The following is an 11986-nucleotide window of genomic DNA, read 5'->3' as shown; positions in this document are numbered from 1 at the left end:
AATACGTGTTTTAACGAGTAAGGAAACACGCTACTGAGAAATCAGAAGTGTAAATATAGCGCAATCCGTGATTGATATTGATGGATTTAATTAAAGTAGTGTATTGCATGCATGTATTAACATATCTTTTTCGTGTGAACGTTTTTTGTACAAAATGGATGTTTTTAAATAGCGGTCGATGCTTTGTATTATTGTAAACATTGGATCACACTTGTACTGTGGTAATAACGATTGAAATACTCATTTTACATTTTGTAGCAACCCCGTGGGTCCTCACCATCCCAAGTTGTAAAAAAGTAACTAATTATGAATCACTATAAAGCATGTGTTCTGATGGAAGATATATTTAATGTATCAGAATAATCATTAATACGTAAAATGAATTATTCAAAGCCTTAGGATGAAAAAGAAATTCAGTAAAACCTATGACAAAGAAACGTTCCTTATTTCAATTATAGTATCCGTTACCGTTTACTTTGATCAAAAGCAAAGGATATAATCGATTGGTTTGTGTTTATTATTGCGAAATGTTGGATACGCCTCCGCAAAGTGCTGCGACACCACCACGCCGTGTGTTTGACCAAACCTGGTAATGTCCAAACAATGGGTTGCTAACGACATGTCCGAAGTTGACACTAATTGGACAGGTTCTACATTGTATTGAATCCATGGATCATTACTGTCCAGATACACGTACTCTCGTGCTACGTGTGATACACCTGGCCATTAATTAGATCTCACCTGCATATGACATCGTCGGATCATAGGTTTTGGCATCTAATGTTTTCGAAAGGCCATGTTTATCGCGAGGACTCACGCTAAGACAAGGAGTGTGGCGTCACACAAACATTTTAAATACTCAGATGATGACCTGGTTTTAAAATAAAGTCGTGTTTTATAAGTGAGTGGGATGCTTTACAACTGTTCTTGTGATTAACGATAAAAATGGTTCTTAAGCATCCGAAAACCCATAACACAGGGATAATACAATTACATTGTACTTTACGTGTTCACGTCTACAATGGATTATTTGCAACATTGCGTTTGTGTATCAATAGATTCCCTTCCACATTACACTATTTCTTCGAGGGTGGGGAAAAAGAGAACCAAGTGTAGAGTTATGTTCCCTAGTCGTGGCAGGATCCGATGGCCGAACTGTCGATTTCGAGATACTTCAATGATATTGTACGTAACGTAACGGGGTGGGATTAAATTTATTTTAGCAGTAAAAATGGATCAATATTTGTGCAACCAAGAAAGGTTAAGGGTCTATCTCAGTAATCAGATATACTTTCCAGTCTGAACTCGGGAAGATCCGGGGTAGAATTGGTCTTCAGCAACCAATGTTTGCCATAAAAGGCGACCAAGCTTTTCGTAAGAGGCGTCTAACGTGATCGGATGGTCAGGCTCGCTGACTTGGTTGGTTCACGTCAACGTATTCCAATTGCGTGTATTGTCTTGTCCAGACTAGATTATGTACAGATCGCCGTCATATAGCTGGAATATTGCTGAGTGCGGCGTTAAACAACAAACAAACAAACAAACAAAACTAAACAAGATTCAATATGTTTACATTCTAAACATGTTTTAATGTTTAATCTCAACATTATCAGATTATAGAGATGGTGTTTTTAGGTGGTATTCAGGCTGTTACATGATAGCTCATTTCATGTGTTACCTTAATAACGTCAAGATGGAATACACCAAATGTGTTTAGGATTTCAACACATTCCTTAACATGTTTAGATCTTAACATGTCTTGTCTGTGTAGTAGCACTGAATGGGTACCCGGTAGGATGAGATGATAATGTGGTTCTTAACCTTCTAGCGCCTCACAGGCAGCTTGGGTTGTAACATGAAATGAAAAATCGAGTAATAATGGGGTAGCTTTGGTGCATTATTGATGCACCCTGCATTATCATTATTTTATTTTTTATTATTATCATTATCATTATCAACATGATTATTATTGTTATGATTATGATTATGTACAAATTAAAATTTAAAAAATGCAGCAAAGAGGGTTTGGGTGATCCTGGCACAGTCAGGCTGGTTAGACCCATCGTCAGCTCAGGGCCCTTGCCCCCTCTACACGTAGCCCAGACACCAGTGTTTAGGATTTCAAGACATTCCTAATCATGTTTAGATCTAAACATGTCTTGTCTGTATAGTTCTACTAATAATAATAATAAAATTCATTTTTAAGACTCATGATGAAAACAAGGCATTCCACGGCTTTCTAAAACGAGCCAAGGATATGGGACATAATCTCAATGTCGGTGTTGATTTTGTTGATTTTCTGTACTGCTGGACGGTACAGAAATGAGTGTCAACCAAGTGAAGTGCCATATCAAATCGGCCCAGGCTCAGTTTGTCAAGGAGAGGTTATCTGAACGACCACTGCATCGAGTTCATGTGCAGTTTGTTGAGAGGGTCAGCAACCGAATGGGACTTGACGAATGGCAAGGGCCCTGAGCTGATGATTGCCCTAACCAGCCTGCCTTTGCCAGGGCCACCCAAACCCTCTTTGCTGCATTTTTTTATTTTAATTTGATAATAATAATAATAATAATAATAATAATAATAATAATAATAATAACGCAGTTTGCATCAATAATGCGCCAAAGCTTCATCATTATTACTCGATTTTTCATTTCATGTTACAACCCAAGCTGCCTGTGAGGCGCTAGAAGGTTAAGAACCACATCATCATCTCATCCTACCGGGTACCCATTCAGTGCTGGGTGAACAGAGATACATGCCACAGATCTGGTCGATAGTTGTTGAACATCATACATGTAAATCAGTTTTAAGTGACATCTTACATGACGATATTTGGTACCACAGAGATAATTTGGAATATCGTTATGATTAGATGTATACTTCTACCCAAACCCATAGGGTCGGAAGAAAAATGTTTGAGGCTGATCAAGGTTTACGGAGGCCTCACGATCAGTTAAATGTCGCCACCATCTTCCACGAGAACTACTTCTGCTATAAAAAAGGAACAATGTAGCATAAAGGAGAAATAATTTACTGCTTTGTAATTTGTAAATCAACTCTTTTTTTATTTTTATTTATTACAAAACACACACTATGCCTTTAAGGTTTTATTGGTTTCACTTAATATAAGAGCACCAGTAAAAAAGTGGGCAATGTTGTAACTGTTGACAATCTATCTATAGATATCTACATGGTTTGCAACTTGCTAGTGCTTTTGTTTAGGGTTTCCATACAATTACAATGGAAAGTAAAATACAAAAGGTAATACGTATACCTTGCCCACGGATAAATAATAATTATTGAAGCGTTATATGTTGACAAACTATTTCTACATTATGATCTGCCTGATATGAGTGTTTCGAAGGATTGCACGCTTCTAACTCATTGACTACCTCATTCACCGATATACCATTACATCGGACGTACGACTCTTTTTCACTTACAACGTACATATTGAAAACTAAAACTTAACCCAAAACAGAACATTATAACCCTACTCTTTAGATATGTTTGACAAACGACTGGTACCCAAAAATTCATCGCCCGCGCAATCAAGTTTCACCGGCTGTGACACCATAGCGATTAGCCAGTGCAAATGGTTGTCCCTGGGGTCGTCTAAGGCGCCGCGATTCGCTGTGCAGAGTTGCGTCCCTTGGGTACGCCAGAAAACTATGATTGTAGGATCGAATCCCGGTTCGCCCCGATTATGTTTCTAGGTTTGTCAGCACCATACCCGTGCTCGTGGGTTTCACCGAAGTGGTAAACGTCTGAGACCTGCATCACTTCTGGTTTTCCTCCCACATTAAGCTGACACGCTACGATATAACTGGAATACTGTTAAAAGCGGCGTTAAACCCAACTCCCTCACTCACTCATGGTTGTCTCCCCTTGTGTCTCCTCGACACCAGCCACCACCTATTGTTTTGAACAGGGAGTTCAGTCGGGCGTTCAGATTAGATTGACAGACAATAGAGGGTGTCGTGGGTCATCTCAAAACCTGTATGTCCATTGTACGTTTGGACATATAATTGTCATATTAATTGTCATAAAGACATTTGTATCTCATATAACAGTATATCAAATGATCAGACATGATCGTTTCATCTTCAGCAGGCGTAAAGTTTGGTTTATGATATGTAACCAAATCAGGAGTGTAATATTGATTACTTTCCGATCCAAGCCGTTTTAAATTTTATAATCATGACAAATCAATACCAATAAGTACTTTGACCTGCATACACTTAATAAACAGTATCTCTCTTCGATTAATGTTGTGATTTATTGATATTACGGGAACATATAATCAATACAATCTTTTCAAATGCAAGTCTTGTTTTTCGCTTGAGCCTAACGCAACGGGACGACCTCCTTGGTGATTTGTAACGATAAATATATGCTTGACCAACTCGTCTCCCCCAGAGGTATCATGACGTCATGTGACGGATGGCAAAACACAAAAACCGCTCCAAACGCATAGCCTGTATGTGCTGGCACCACGAGCTAGGCGCAAACGATCAATTTGATAAATTTATCAACCAGCCTTAAAAGCTATTATCAACTGTCCATGTAATCTGTGGAAGCGGTTAATTCCCAGTTGCTGCTCAATCGATCATTGATCGGCAGTCCTGGTCGTTGGATTCCGGACTCATCTACTCTCGGTCTCGCTTCCGACTCGAACAGGAACACAAGCACGAGCACAGCCCTACATGTAGCACGGCGCTCTACCCGACTTTATGTCCCCAGAGACAAAGTCAACCGTCACCCACAAAAGGAAGCATTTCAGTATCGAGCAGACGACATCAGGCTGTCGTCTGCTTCAACCGGAAGTCGCCTGCCTCAGCTGGAAACACAGGTAAGATATTCCTGTAGGGTAATGTAGTGTTTGACTGGTGATCGTGGTGATCTAAAGGGAGATTTTACCGGCGGTATTTTTAGTACGATTAATGACATCTTTATCACAAGAGCCTTCGTTTATGGCCTACCACTCTCCTGACCGTTGAGCATGTCTGTTCGGTTTTAGATTTGATTAGAATCTCGGGTCAACGGTAGTACATGGTGCCATCGGCTGACAACACATGATGACGTTTTTATTCGATTGGCTGCATCTATGACTTGCAACAGTTCCCGAAACCCCCGTGCTTCATTGATAATCATGGCGCCCTATACCAATTCCATCGGAAAATGAAATTAGTAAAGATCGATGTTTGATGTTTTCGTCCTGCCATATTAAGAGTGTGTGAAGTGAATGAGATTTTGTCAGTAGAAGTCTATGCTAGGTCTACACCAACACTTTTGTACCGACGGGGACCTAATAACATGAAACCCAGGAAATGAAAAGTCCTAACATTTTTGTCCTGTAGCAGTTTAACATCCAATCACCCGTGCTTTTATCATGTGGATATGGCTTCGTGACGTTGTGTCGTTGTACCCTGTTCTTACTTATTCAACTTTCCCCCTCTCTTTCCCTTCGCATACGTCGATTACGATGTACCGAAATACATGGTCAGAAAGACATGCAACTGCATTTTCTTTCCATAAGCTGTGTATTATAATCATACACGCGTGGCTGGATACGCTATGTTTGCTTGTTTGTTGTTTAAGCCGCACCCAGCAATATTCCATCTATATGATGATGGTCTGAAAAAATAAATGAGTTTGGAGCAGATAATTCAGTGGTCGATATCATGTTCATCGATCTACGCAATTGGGATACGATGTCATGCATTAATCAAGTCAGCGAGCCTGACCACCCAGGGGCGGTCGGGTAGCCTAATGGTTAAAGCGTTCGCTCGTCACGCCGAAGACCCGGGTTCGATTACCGACATGGGTACAATGTGTGAAGCCCATTTCTGGTGTCCTCAGCCGTGATATTGCTGGAATATTGCTAAAAGCGGCTTAAAATCAAACTCACTTACTCACTCAGTCACTTATCACAAAGTGCCGTAAAAAGTGACTATGTTTGTCGGAAGGGGCGACTAACGGGATCGGGTGGTCAGGCTAGCTGACTTGGTTGAAGCACGTCATCGATCCCAATTGCGTGGATCGATGCTCATGATATCAATCACTGATTATCTGGTACAGACTCGATTATTTACAGACTGGATATAGCTCATATAGCTGGAATATTGCCGAGTGCGGCGTAAAACAACAAACCAACCAGCCAACCAACCACGGGTACACGTGAAAACTAACTTTCATATTAATCTTCAGAAATTCGCCACAAAACTATTACATTGAAGCTAATAAGCTACGAATCGCTTTTCAGTAGCTCGTAAAATGTTGAAGAAAACATTACATTTAGTTATTAGTATTGATCGGTCAAATATCATTTGGCATTTGTCTATCAGCTTGGTAATTTTAGGCTGTAAATTACTCCGTGCCATAGCTTCAAATCAAATTTAATTATGTAGTACACATGTTGAGTGGTACGTTTCTGTGTCTTAATATCAGCAAATAATTATAAAAACTAGTCCTTGGGAATGTTTAATCATTTTCTTGTCGTCAGTAGTTATATACACGGCGCCAAAACGTGAACGGCCCTCATCATCAGAGAATAAATCAAATTGATTTCTTCCCCTCATTAGGTTCATTCTTTGTAACAGAAAATGCAAGTTAGCTTTTAAATCATTTTCTTGTTAGAGGCATTTCCTCAACATGATTTAATATGATTTTATTTTTTCTTAAAATGAAATTGAATTGTAATAACATCTTGCTACAAAGGTTGCTGTGCAGAGTTGTGTCCCTTGGGCACGCAATAAACCCGGGACCGTGGGTTCGAACCCCGTTCGCACCGAGTGTGGGTTTGTCAGCGCCATACCCGTGCTCGTGGATTTCATCAAAGTGGTAAACGTCAGAGGCCTGCATCACTTTGGGCTCTCCTCCCATATCAACCGTTTAATACCGTAAGACGCATTAAACCAAACTCACGCACTCCCTACAAAGGTTTGAAACTGTTTTTGAGGCTTGAGATATTGCTCTGCCTCTAGCTGCCACTCGTGTCCACGGGGGTAACATTCACATTGCCCGGCGCCAGTGTCAATAAAATGAACACATCGGACAAGTTAATTTATCACTGGAATGCAGTCGGGATCTGAAAAATGCTGTAGTTGACAGTGAATCTTCAAATATTGATTAGTTACGTATCTAAACTGTGACTGAAGCTCCCCAAGCATCACATGTCCTGCAGACCAGCCTAATTAGAAGCAGGTGTATTGTTCCATTACAACGGTAGGTCTTGTCATATCCTATGTGTGACAACAAAATCAGAGTTTTGTGACAGACAGACAAATGGCGTGTAAAAACTAATGGTAGGGACCCATCCCATAACCGCTGGTTTCACGCAACGTTTCCCAGTATATCATACCGCCTCCGTGGTCTAGTGGTAGAGCGTCCGCCCGGAGAGCGGAAGGTCCGGGGTTCGATCCCCGGCCGCGTCATACCAAAAGACGTTAAAGGGGCTAAAACAAGGACTGGTCGGCTCGGAGTCAGTATACTGTGTCTGAGTAAGGTATTCATGTTAAACTGCGGCATGGTATCTCAGTGGGCTAGCACTATAAATCGGCATCAGTCCGGACTAGTACAAGCAGCCACACACACACACACACACGTGCATGCACGTCGCTATATAAGTGCAATAATCTTGGACGCGACATTAAACCCAATTTCACCTCACCTTCCCAGTATATGATACCGCCTGTTCCATGACACCCGTGAAAATCCGGGTTAGAATTGGTCTTCAGCAACACACATGTTCAAAAGGGATGAACGGTGGCCAGGTTCGGTGACCTGTAGTATGCATGTCATTGTATCCTAATTGCGAAGATCAATACTCATCAATGCTCACTGTATTGTCTGGTCCAGACTCGATTATTAACATCCCGCCGTCATATGGCTGGGCTATTGCTGAGTGCGGCGTTAAACAACAAACAAACAATTCATAATTGCCTGTTTATGTAGCGGGACGGTATGAAAAACCATTGACGATTAGTTTAAATATCAATTTTTTTTATAAAGCAGTATCCAATCAGCTTGTCGCAACTTTTTACTCCCTATCCTTACAGTAATCTGGCTTCATTACCTGTATGCTTCATTACCTCCATTAGGGACGGTCGGGTAGCCTAGTGGTTGAAACGTTCGCTCGTCACGCCGAAGACCCGGGTTCGATTCCCGACATGGGTACATTGTGTGAAGCCCATTTCTGGTGTCACCCGCCGTGATATTGGTGGGATATTGCTAAAAGCGGCGTAAAATCAGACTCACTTGCTAACTCATTCATTTATCACAAAGTGCCTTAAAAGGCGACTATGCTTGTCGTAAGGGGCGACTAACCTGATCGGGTGGTCAGGCTCGCTGACTTGGTTGATGCATGTCATCGTATCCCAATGGCGTGGATCGATGCTCATGATGTCAGTCACTGGATTGCCTGGTCCAAACTCGATTATTTACAGACCGCTGTCATATAGCTGGAATATTGCTGAGTGCGGTGTTAAACAAAAAAGCCTGATAACGGTGCAAGAATCTTACCGACATAACGCAAATGCAATGAACCAGAGGTTTTTTATTATTATTTATATACTCACCAACTTCTAGAATGCCAATCAAACAATTTAGATATTCCCTTCGTAATAACTCTTTACATAAAATCATGGATTATAAATGTATTTGATGTGCATTGCAGCCACAACGATATGAATAATAATAGCACTTTCAATGTTTTAATTATACACACCAATAAGGTATGTTCCAAGATGTAAAGCGTTAGTTATAAATATTTATGTTCAGATTCTTGTCTGGCAGAAAAGTCCAACGTTCCTTTTAACTCAGTTAACAGTTTCTATGCATGTTTGTTTCTGACAAAATAGATTGTATTGATTGAAATAACATTATATTTGTATTAACTTATTTGTCATAAATGTTTGTGTGGATTTTGTGGTCGAAGGAAAAGCAACACTGAAAGTGGATATGTTGTAGGAATTGTATAATCAAAATATTTACACAAAATAATATTTACTTCTGTTGGATTAGGGAAAGTTTACTTGATATAGTGTTGGCCAGAACTTTGTGCGTTTCAGTCCCCGGTGAAGATACGGGTTAGAATTGGCCTTCAGCAACCCATGCTTGTCGGAAAAGGCGACTATGCTTGTCGTAAGGGGCGACAAACGGGATCGGGTGGTCAGGCTCGCTGACTTGGTTGATACCTGTCATTGTATCCCAATTGCGTAGATCTATGCTCATAAAACCATTCAATGGACTGTCTGGTCCAGACTCGATTATTTTCAGGCTGCTGTAATACATCTGGAATACTACTGAGTGCGGCGTTACACAAACTCACAATTTTAATTTTAAAACTTATCATATAGAGAGCAAAGAATAAAATGTGTTCTTATTTGACTATTTTAGAAAATTAGCATGTTGATTGGTCTGGTTCCAGGTTTGTCGTTCAGTAAAGGATAAATTGTATTTTAACCCGTTTTTTCCCATAACACAATGTTCCCGGTGCCATGGAGGAAAAAAATCACATCAACAACTCCAGCTGTTGATCAGTGTGACGTCATCCATCAATGTCGGACATGTGCTGACAGATCGGATCACGTGATAATGAGAGTTTTGACACCATTAATATTGTTGTCGAACATCAGAGACACCGACAGACTGACACGTCAACTCCAAGTAATGAAATATTAGTTTACGCGCATAGCCGTGTTTACGTGCGAAGTGCTCTCAGTAATGAGGCCCGTATAAGGAGACTAGCCTTGTGATGTTGTGAAACAATCATATACCATTCTGGTTGATTTCCCAGCATGGTGTGTTGGTGTCGTGTTTACAGCTGGAAACATGATTCGGATGCTTTGTGATGCGTAATACGAATATAATTATCAATAATACTCTTAAAGATTACAGGTTCAAAATCGTTCGATGCTCATATTTTTTACTATGACATTGTATTATAATCTGATAGATTTGTTCTTTGCGTTTTAGTTTTATTTGCCATAGTTACTATCATTACCTCATGATGGCAGGACGGGGCGGTCGGGTAGCCTAGTGGGTAAAGCGTTCGCTCGTCACGCCGAAGACCCGGGTTCGATTCCCGACATGGGTACAATGTGTGAAGTATGGTGTCCCCCCCCCCCCCCCCCCCCCCCCCCCCACACCATGATATTGCTGGAAAATTGCTAAAAGCGGCGTAAAACCATAGTCACCACTCGTGATGTCAGGTCCGGAAGGATTCTTCATAGACCGCCGACATATAGTGGGAATACTGTTGAGTGCGGCGTTAAACAACGAACAGTATAAATTGACGGATATCGCGTCTGTCTGTAAATATTAGTGCTGGGACAGACAAACCAGTGGTTGATGCTATGAGCACCTAACCATGCCTTCACAGTAAGATGAAATGGGGTTTAACGTCGCGTCCAAGATTATTGCACTTATACAGCGACGTTCATGCACGTGTGTGTGTTTGTGTGGCTGCTTGTACTAGTACGGACTGATGCCGATTTATAGTGCTAGCGCACTGAGATACCAGTTTAACATGAACACCCCACTCAGACACAGTATACAGACTCCGAGCCGACCAGTTCTTGATTTAGCCCCTTAATGCCGTCAGGCAGGGTAACATCAAGTACCATCTTTTAACGTCTTTTGGTATGACGCAACCGGGGATCGAACCACGGACCTTCCGCTCTCCGGGCGGACGCTCTACCATTAGACCACGGAGGCGGTCTTGGTTCTCTTATGATTCTATTGATATTATTAATGCATTAGCATTTGTTTTTTCTTTGGAATCTATGAGATCGACCAGTACAATTCGTCTGACAATTCAATGATAAAAAATAGTCTACATCCAAGATGCCGCGTTCATTAAAAAAGACCTGTACAGCCTCGTTCAATGGTGCAATATCAATTTCGGATCATGCTCTTGATTGCTTTTTTGCTAAAATGAAAATGCCATACAGCTACGGTTATACAAGCCAAATCAATTCAACAAAATGATTATATTTGTGGCAGTCAGACTGATATTTTTACGAAGCAAACGTAACAAAAAAGGACGGAATTAATTATCTGAGCTACATCCACTTTATGTCTGCCTGTTTATTTCTAAATAAAGCATTCTGCCATGGAAATATAAAGAATGGCGCATTGGTCCTCATAATAACTATATATATCAGATGCAAATCAACCTTTCATTTGACAGGTTAAAATATGCATGATGCTTTAAACAAACACAGTGTCTCAGGGCCTGTCAAAAAAGGTTTTCAAAGCTACTGCCAACCTATCTGCCTATAGTTTTTGTTTGTTGTTTAACGCCGCACTCAGCAATATTCCAGCTATATGACGGCGGTCTGTAAATAAACGAGTCTGGACCCGTCAATCCAGTGATTGGTATCATGAGCATCGATCCACACAATTGGGATACGATGACATGCATCAACCAGTTCAGCGAGCCTGACCACCCGATCCCGTTAGTCACCTCTTATGACAAGCATAGTCGCCTTTTAGGGCAAGCATCGGTTGCTGAAGATCTATTCTACCCCGGATCATCACCTATTCTACACTGGATCTTCACGGGTCTATCTGCCTAAAGACCACATCTTAATAGAGTTGAATGGACCTTACAGAATAAATAACTGGATCACGAATGTACCACGCTTCGCATCACCAAGTATATTTGATAGTGTTGATAAATATATAAGGGAATTGGGGTAGCCTTCACGTTGAGGTGACAAAACCATTTCCATTTATCGTAAGAAATCTCCATTCTAAGATTCATTCCATTCCAAGTTTCTGACTATAACCATGCATGTTTATGGATCACTGTCTAATGGTATTGAGACCAGGTGCACTCGAACAGGTGAGCATATCCTTACCCACCTTCGGCGCCCGTCATAGAAACACGCACAGGCAAGTCAAGTGCCCTCCTGAAAAACATGGGGACGATTCGAAATAGTACGGAAGCCTTTTAGGGCCATATGTTTTTTTTAAT

General features: G+C 41.0%; 1 protein-coding gene across 1 annotated transcript in view; it reads left to right on the top strand.

Moving 5' to 3' along the window:
* The first annotated feature begins 4686 nt into the window (after positions 1-4686).
* The window catches only part of LOC139452865 (prolactin-releasing peptide receptor-like), a 78586-nt gene continuing 71286 nt past the window's right edge, over positions 4687-11986 (top strand). Inside the window, exon 1 of the mRNA XM_071234503.1 lies at positions 4687-4855. The gene's annotated coding sequence lies outside the window, so the exon portion shown is untranslated. The remainder of the gene's footprint in view (positions 4856-11986) is intronic.

This window comes from Haliotis cracherodii, unplaced genomic scaffold (genome assembly GCF_022045235.1).
Source record: "Haliotis cracherodii isolate W230 unplaced genomic scaffold, xgHalCrac1.p SCAF_9, whole genome shotgun sequence".
In the NCBI taxonomy this organism is placed as follows: domain Eukaryota; kingdom Metazoa; phylum Mollusca; class Gastropoda; order Lepetellida; family Haliotidae; genus Haliotis; species Haliotis cracherodii.
The sequence above is the reverse complement of the archived record's forward strand: the minus strand, read 5'-3'. Positions and strand labels throughout refer to the sequence as shown.